The sequence below is a fragment of the Arachis stenosperma genome, chromosome 9 (assembly GCF_014773155.1).
Source record: "Arachis stenosperma cultivar V10309 chromosome 9, arast.V10309.gnm1.PFL2, whole genome shotgun sequence".
NCBI classification, from domain to species: domain Eukaryota; kingdom Viridiplantae; phylum Streptophyta; class Magnoliopsida; order Fabales; family Fabaceae; genus Arachis; species Arachis stenosperma.
In genome coordinates, this window is record NC_080385.1 from 54,404,186 (window position 1) to 54,412,514 (window position 8,329).

The following is an 8,329-nucleotide window of genomic DNA, read 5'->3' on the forward strand; positions in this document are numbered from 1 at the left end:
AAAATTTGAAGTTTGTCACTTTCTTGTTAAGAAAGGTTCTATCTTTAAATTCTAGAGTCATATCTTTTAGTTTCTTGTTAGTCAAGTAATCAATTTTAATTTTAAAAATCAAATCTTTTCCAAAATATCTTTTTCAATCATATCTTTTCAAAATATCTTTTTCAAATTATATTTTTTTCAAATTTGATTTCAAAATCTTTTCTAACTTCTTATCTTTTCAAAATTGAATTTCAAATCTTTTTCAACTAACTAATTGACTTTTTGTTTGTTTCTTATCTTTTTCAAAACCACCTAACTAATTTTATCTTTCTAATTCGAAAATTTCCTCCCTCTTTTTCAAAATTCTTTTAATTAACTAATTGTTTTAAATTTTAATTTTAATTTTATTTCTTCTCCTAATTTTCGAAAATCACTAACCCTTTTTCAAAATTAATTTTCAAAATTCTCTCTCTCTCTCATCTCCTTCTATTTCTTTATTTAATTACTAACACTTCTCTTCATCTTAAGAATTCGAACCTATCTTTCCCCTTGTGTTTGGATTCTTAACTCTTTTCCTTCTTCTATTCCTTTCTTCTTCTACTAACATAAAGGAATCTCTATACTGTGACATAGAGGATTCCTCTTCCTTTTCTATTCTCTTCTTTTTCATATGAGCAGGAACAAGGAAAAAGATATTCTTGTTGAAGCTGATCCTGAACCTGAAAGGACTCTGAAGAGGAAACTGAGAGAAGCTAAAATACAACAATTCAGAGACAACTTTACTGAAATTTTCAAACAAGAAAAGGATATGGCAGCCGAACCCAACAACAATAATGCAAAGAGAATGCTTGGTGATTATACTACACCTTTTTCCAAATTTGATGGAAGAAGCATCTCAATTCTTGCCATTGGAGCAAACAATTTTGAGCTAAAGCCTCAACTAGTTGCTCTAATGCAACAGAACTGCAAGTTCCATGGACTTCCATCAGAAGATCCCTATCAGTTTTTAACTGAGTTCTTGCACATCTATGAGACTATTAAGACTAATGGAGTAGATCCTGAAGTCTACAGGCTCATGCTTTTCTCCTTTTACTGTACGAGACAGAGCTAGAACATGGTTGGACTCTCAATCTAAAGATAGCCTAGACTCTTGGGATAAGCTAGTCACAGCCTTCTTGGCTAAGTTTTTTCCTCCTCAAAAGCTGAGCAAGCTTAGAGTGGATGTTCAGACCTTCAAACAAAAAGATGGTGAATCCCTCTATGAAGCTTAGAAAAGATACAAGAAGATGACCAAAAGGTGTCCTTCTGACATGCTTTCAGAATGGACCATTTTGGATATATTCTATTATGGTCTATCTGAGTTCTCTAAGATGTCACTGGACCATTTTGTAGGTGGATCCATTCACCTAAAGAAAATGCCTGCAGAAGCTCAAGAACTCATTGACATGGTTGCAAATAACCAGTTTATGTACACTTCTGAGAGGAATTCTGTGAATAATGGGACGCCTCAGAGGAAGAGAGATCTTGAAATTGATGCTCTGAATGCCATATTGGCTCAGAATAAAATGTTGCCTCAGCAAGTCAACATGATTTCTCAAAGTTTGAATGGATGGCAAAATGCATCCAACAGTACTAAAGAGGCATCTTCTGAAGAAGAAGCTTATGATCTTGAGAACCCTGCAATAGCAGAGGTAAATTACATGGGTGAACCTTAAGGAAACACCTATAAGTTATCATGGAAAAATCATCCAAATTTCTCATGGAAGGATCGACAAAAGCCTCAACAAGGCTTTAATAATGGTGGAAGAAATAGGCTCAGCAATAGCAAGCCTTTTCCATCATCTTCTCAGCAACAGACAGAGAATCCTAAGCAGAGCACCTCTAACTTAGCAAACATAGTCTATGACCTGTCTAAGGCCACTTTAAGTTTCATGAGTGAAACAAGGTCCTCTATCAGAAATTTGGAGGCGCAAGTGGGCCAGTTGAGTAAGAAAGTCACTGAAACTCCTCCTAGTACTCTCCCAAGCAATACTAAAGAGAATCCAAAAAGAGAGTGCAAGGCCATTGATTTAATCAAAATGGCCGAACCTAGAGAGGAAGGGGAGGACGTGAATCCCAATGAGGAAGACCTCATGGGACGTCTCCCAGACAAGAAGGAGTTCCCTATTGATGACCTAAAGGAATCTGAGGCTCATATAGAGACCATAGAGATTCCTTTAAACCTCCTTCTGCCATTCATGAGCTCTGAAAACTATTCTTCCTCTGAAGAGGATGAAGATGTAACTGGAGAGCAAGTTGCTCAATATCTAGGAGCCATCATGAAGCTGAATGCCAAGTTGTTTGGTAATGAGACTTGGGAAGGTGAACCTCCCTTGCTCATTAGTGAACTAGATACATGGGTTCAACAAACCTTACCTCAAAAGAGACAAGATCCTGGCAAATTCTTAATACCCTGTACCATAGGCACCATGACCTTTAAAAAGGCTCTGTGTGACCTGGGGTCAGGCATAAATCTTATGCCACTCTCTGTAATGGAGAAGCTGGGGATCATTGAGGTACAGCCTGCCATATTCTCACTACAGATGGCAGACAAGTCAATAAGACAAGCTTATGGATTAGTAGAGGACGTGTTAGTAAAGGTTGAAGGCCTTTACATCCCTGCTGATTTCATGATCTTAGACACTAGGAAGGAGGAGAATGAATGCATCATCCTTGAAAGACCTTTCCTAGCCACAGTAGGAGCTGTGACAGATGTTAACAGAGGAGAATTAGTCTTTCAATTGAATGGGGACTACCTTGTATTTAAGACCCAAGGGTGTTCTTCTGTAACAATAGAGAGGAAGCATGAAAAGCTTCTCTTAGTACAGAGTCAAACAAAGCCCCCACAATCAAACTTTAAGTTTGGTGTTGGGAGGCCACAGCCAAACTCAAAGTTTGGTATTGAATCCCTACATCCAAACTCTAAGTTTGGTGTTGGGAGTCTACAACATTGACCTGATCACCTGTGAGGCTCCATGAGAGCGCACTATCAAGCAATTGACATTAAAGAAGCGCTTATTGGGAAGCAACCCAATTTTTATTTATCTAATTTTATTTTTTTTATTGTTCTTTTATGTTTTATTAGGTTCATGATCATGTGGAGTCACGAAATAAATACTAAAATTAGAAACATAATCAAAAATAGCAGAAGAAAAAGCACACCCTGGAGGAAGGGCTTACTGGTGTTTAAACGCCAGTAAGGAGCATCTGGCTGGTGTTCAACGCCAGAACAGAGCATGGATCTGGTGTTGAATGCCAGAAACATGCAGCAATCTGGCGTCTGAACGCCAGGATTGCACATTGAGGAAAGCTGGCGTTCAACGCCAGAAACATGCTGCAGACTGGCGTTGAACGTCCAAAACAAGCATGAAGTTGGCGTTCAACGCCAGAAACAAGCATCATTCTGGCGTTGAACGCCAGGATTTTATCCAGAGGGCATTTTACACGCCTCATTGGTGCAGGGATGTAAATCCTTGACACCTCAGGATCTGTGGACCCCACAGGATCCCCACCTACCTCAACTCACCTTCTCTCTTCTTCACCAATCACCTCAATCTCTCTTCCTCATTACCTCTTCACCACTCACATCCATCTATCCTATTCCCACCCAATCCCACCCATATGGCCGAAACATACCCATCTCTCCCTCTCCTCCATATCTTCTTCTTCTTCCATTCTTTATTCTTTTGCTCGAGGGCGAGCAACATTCTAAGTTTGGTGTGGTAAAAGCATAGCTTTTTTTGTTTTTTCATAACCATTGATGGCACCTAAGGCTAGAGAAACCTCAAGAAAGAGGAAAGGGAAGGCAATTGCTTCTACCTCTGAGTCATGGGAGATGGAAAAATTCATCTCAAGGGTCCATAGCTCAGTAGTAAAGCATTTGACTGCACATTGGTGCACGAAATTGCAATCACACTTTTGTAATCCGCACAACTAACCAGCAATTGCACTGGGTCGTCCAAGTAATATCTTACGTGAGTAAGGGTCGATCCCACGGAGATTGTTGGCTTGAAGCAAGCTATGATTATTTTATTATTCTTAGTCTGGAGATCAATTATGATTATCAGTTTGAATTACTAAAAAATAGAAGAGTGTGAAATAATTACTTGTTGTGCAATAATGGAGAATATTTTGGAGTTTTGGAGATGCTTTGTCTTCTGAATTCCTGTAATGTAATATTCTTCTCATGCAAAAGTGCAAAGTTCCTTCCATGGCAAGCTCTATGTAGGGTGTCACCGTTGTCAATGGCTACTTCCCATCCTCTCAGTGAAAATGGTCCAAATGCTCTGTCACAGCACGGCTAATCAGCTGTTGGTTCTCGATCATGTCGGAATAGAATCCATTGATTCTTTTGCGTTTGTCATCACGCCCAACACTCGTGAGTTTGAAGCTCGTCACAGTCATTCAATCCCAGAATCCTACTTGGAATACCACAGACAAGGTTTAGACTTTTCGAATTCTCATGAATGCCGCCATCAATTCTAGCTTATACCACGAAGATTCTGATTAAGGGATCTAATAGATACTCATTCAATCTGATGTAGAACAGAGGTGGTTGTCAGATACACGTTCATGGATTGAGGAAGGTGATGAGTGTCACGGATCACCACCTTCTCCATAGTTAAGCACAAATGAACATCTTAGATAGGAACACGAATGTTTGAATGGAAAAAACATAAATAATTGCATTAATTCATCGAGACGCTGCAGAGCTCCTCACCCCCAACAATGGAGTTTAGAGACTCATGCCGTCAAAGAGTATAAAATTCAGATCTAAAAATGTCATGAGATACAAAATAAGTCTCTAAAAGTTGTTTAAATACTAAACTAGTAACCTTTGTTTACAGAAAATGAGTAAACTAAGATAATTGGTGCAGAAATCCACTTCTGGGGCCCACTTGGTGTGTGCTGGGGCTGAGACTTAAGCTTCTCACGTGCCTGAGCTGTTTCTGGAGTTGAACGCTAGGTTGTAACGTGTTTTTGGCGTTGAACTCCAACTTATAACTTGTTTCTGGCGCTGGACGCCAGACTGCAACATGGAACTGGCGTTGAGCACCAGTTTACGTCATTTATATTTGTACAAAGTATGGACTATTATATATTGCTGGAAAGCCCTGGATGTCTACTTTCCAACCCAATTGAGAGCGCGCCAATTGCACTCCTGCAGCGCCAAAAAATCCATTCCGAGTGCAGGGAGGTCAGAATCCAACAACATCAGCAGTCCTTTTTCAGCCTAAATCAGATTTTTGCTCAGCTCCCTCAATTTCAGCCAGAAAATACCTGAAATCACAAAAAAACACACAAACTCATAGTAAAGTCTAGAAATATGATTTTTGCTTAAAAACTAGTAAAATTCTATTAAAAACTAATTAAAACATGCTAAGATCTATATGAAATTACCCCCAAAAAGCGTATAAAATATCCGCTCATCACAACACCAAACTTAAACTATTGCTTGTCCCCAAGCAACTAGATAAATAAAATAGGATAAAAAGAAATTAAGAAGCAATAATATCTCAGAGTTTTAAGTGAAGCTCAGATTCTAATTTAGATGAGCGGTAGTAGCTTTTTGTTTCTAAACAGTTTTGGCATCTCATTTTATCCTTTGAAATTCAGAATGATTGGCATCTATAGGAACTCAAAATTCAGATAGTATTATTGATTCTCTTAGTGTAGTATGTTGATTCTTGAACACAGCTACTTTATGAGTCTTGGCCGTGACCCTAAGCACTTTGTTTTCCAGTATTACCACCGGATACATAAATGCCACAGACACATAACTGGGTGAACCTTTTCAGATTGTGACTTAGCTTTGCTCAAGTCCCCAATTAGAAGTGTCCAGAGTTCTTAAGCACACTCTTTAGCCTTGGATCACGACTTTAACCACTCAGTCTCAAGCTTTTCACTTGGACCTGCATGTCACAAGCACATGGTTAGGGACAACTTGATTTAGTCGCTTAGGCCTGGATTTATTTCCTTGGGCCCTCCTATCCATTGATGCTCAAAGCCTTGGATCCTTTTCACCCTTGCCTTTTGGTTTAAAGGGCTATTGGCTTTTTCTACCTCTTGCTTTTTTTTTTGTTTCACTGCTTTTTCTTGCTTCAAGAATCAAATTCATAATTTTTCAGATCAGCAATAATATTTTTCGTGTTCCTCATTCTTTCAAGAGCCAATAATTTTAACATTTATAAAATTCAAGATAAAAAATATGCACTGTTTAAGCATTCATTCAGAAGACAAAAAGTATTGCCACCACATATAATTAATTATAATGTTTCTTATTAAGAACTCGAAAGATATAAATTACCTCTTTATTTTAAAAATCTACTATTTTATTCATGTTTGATGATGATGAGAAAAATAAATTATAACTTAATTGAAAATAAAATCAAAATAGATATACTAATTACCACTACTCCTATTAACTTCTAAGGCAAATTCCTATAGTAACAACTATCGCAGAGTTAAAGCTAAGATTAGAACTCAACAACCTGTATTTTGGGAAGTGGATGTTCCTTTAGTCTGTGGGGTGCTTGGTCCTTCAAGAATTAATTTCTGGCGCTTCAGGTTCCCTTAAGTCATGTCCTTGCTCCTCTTGTTCCCTGAGCAATTTGTAAAGCATGCTATTTTGATTATTCTATTCTTCCTTTATTTGGTCCATAGCTTCTTACAACTTGGAAACAGATGCCTCAAGATGCTTCCAGTATTCAAATTGAGGGATTTCTGAGAGGAATTCCTGTGCTCTCCTCTTGATGGGGTCATCCTGCAACTGTTGTTTTTCCATTGATATTTTAATGATTGGCCACTCAACTGAGATATACTTAGTTATTCCCATCCTCACTCCAGCATCTTTGTAGAGCATAGAAATTAATCTTGGATAAGCCAGTTCGGCATCTTTGGAGTTCTTGTTTGTTATTTTGTAAAGTTCGCACGAGATTAGTTGATGAACTTCTACTTCTCTTCCCAACATGATGCAGTGAATCATCACTGCTCTTTTAACAGTGACTTCAGAACGGTTGCTAGTGGGCAATATAGAACGCCCAATGAAGTCCAGCCAGCCTCTGGCGACTGGTTTGAGATCTTCTCTCTTAAGTTGAATTGGGATGCCAGTGGTGTTGGTAGTCCACCTGGCACCAGGGATGCATATATCCTCTAGAATCTTGTCCAGGCCCTTGTTTGTTCTCATCATTCTCCTATTAAAGGAGTCTGGGTCATCTTTTTGCTGAGGCAGCTTAATGATCTCCCTGATTTTGTCAGGGTGGATGTGAACAATCTTTCTTCTAACCAAGGTTCGATAGTCATAGAGGGCAGTTCTAGATATTCTCTGCCTGTCTGTTTGCCACAAATTAGCAGAGAACTCCTGAACCATATTCCTTCCTACTTTTGTTTCAAGATTAGCTAGGATTTCCCAGTTCCTGATTCGAATTTGCTCTTGGATCTCTGGATATTCATCTTCTTTCAGATCGAACTTGACTTCTGGGATCACTGATCTTAGACCCATTATTTGGTAGTAATGGTCTGAATGTTCTTTGGTTAAGAACTTCCCTTGATTCCAAAGTGGTTTTGGAATACTCTCTTTCTTGCCTCTTGGAGTGGATTGTTTTCCTTTAGGAGCCATGATCTAAGTGAGTATGTTTTTGTGATCACGGATGAACACACCAAACTTAGAGGTTTGCTTGTCCTCAAGCAAAAGAAAAGAAAGGAGAGGGATAGAAGGAGAGCTAATATCGAATGGTGGATGAGAGGAGGGAGGCTGAATGTGGATTTTAAAGGGGGTGGGTGGGTTTTCGAAAATATTAAAAAGATAAGATAGAAGATATGATCTATAAAAGATAAATAAGAAAAAGATATAATTTAAAATTAAAAAGTTGTGATTGATATTTGAAAAAGATAAATCTTAATATTTGAAAAAGATTTTAAAAGATAATTGTGTTTTAAAAAGAGTTGGATTGGATTGGAAAAAGATTTGTGTCTATGCATTAAGATATATTTGATATTTTTGAAAAAGGGATTTTAGAAATTAGGGTTTTTAGAAATTAGGATTAAATTTTTTTTTTGTAATTGAAGGATGATAGTTTGGAACATGTTTATGCAAGGAATCATAAATTGAAATATAGAAAATTAAAAATTTTGTGAAGTAAAAACGAATTTACCTCCTCCCCACCATCCTGGCGTTAAACGCCCAAATGCTGCATGTTTTGGCCGTTTAACGCCCATGTGCAGCTTCTCCTGGGTGTTCAACGCCCAGCTGTTGCTTCTTTCTGGCGTTGAATGCCAGGAACTCCTTTGTCACTGGGCATTTTTCTGAACG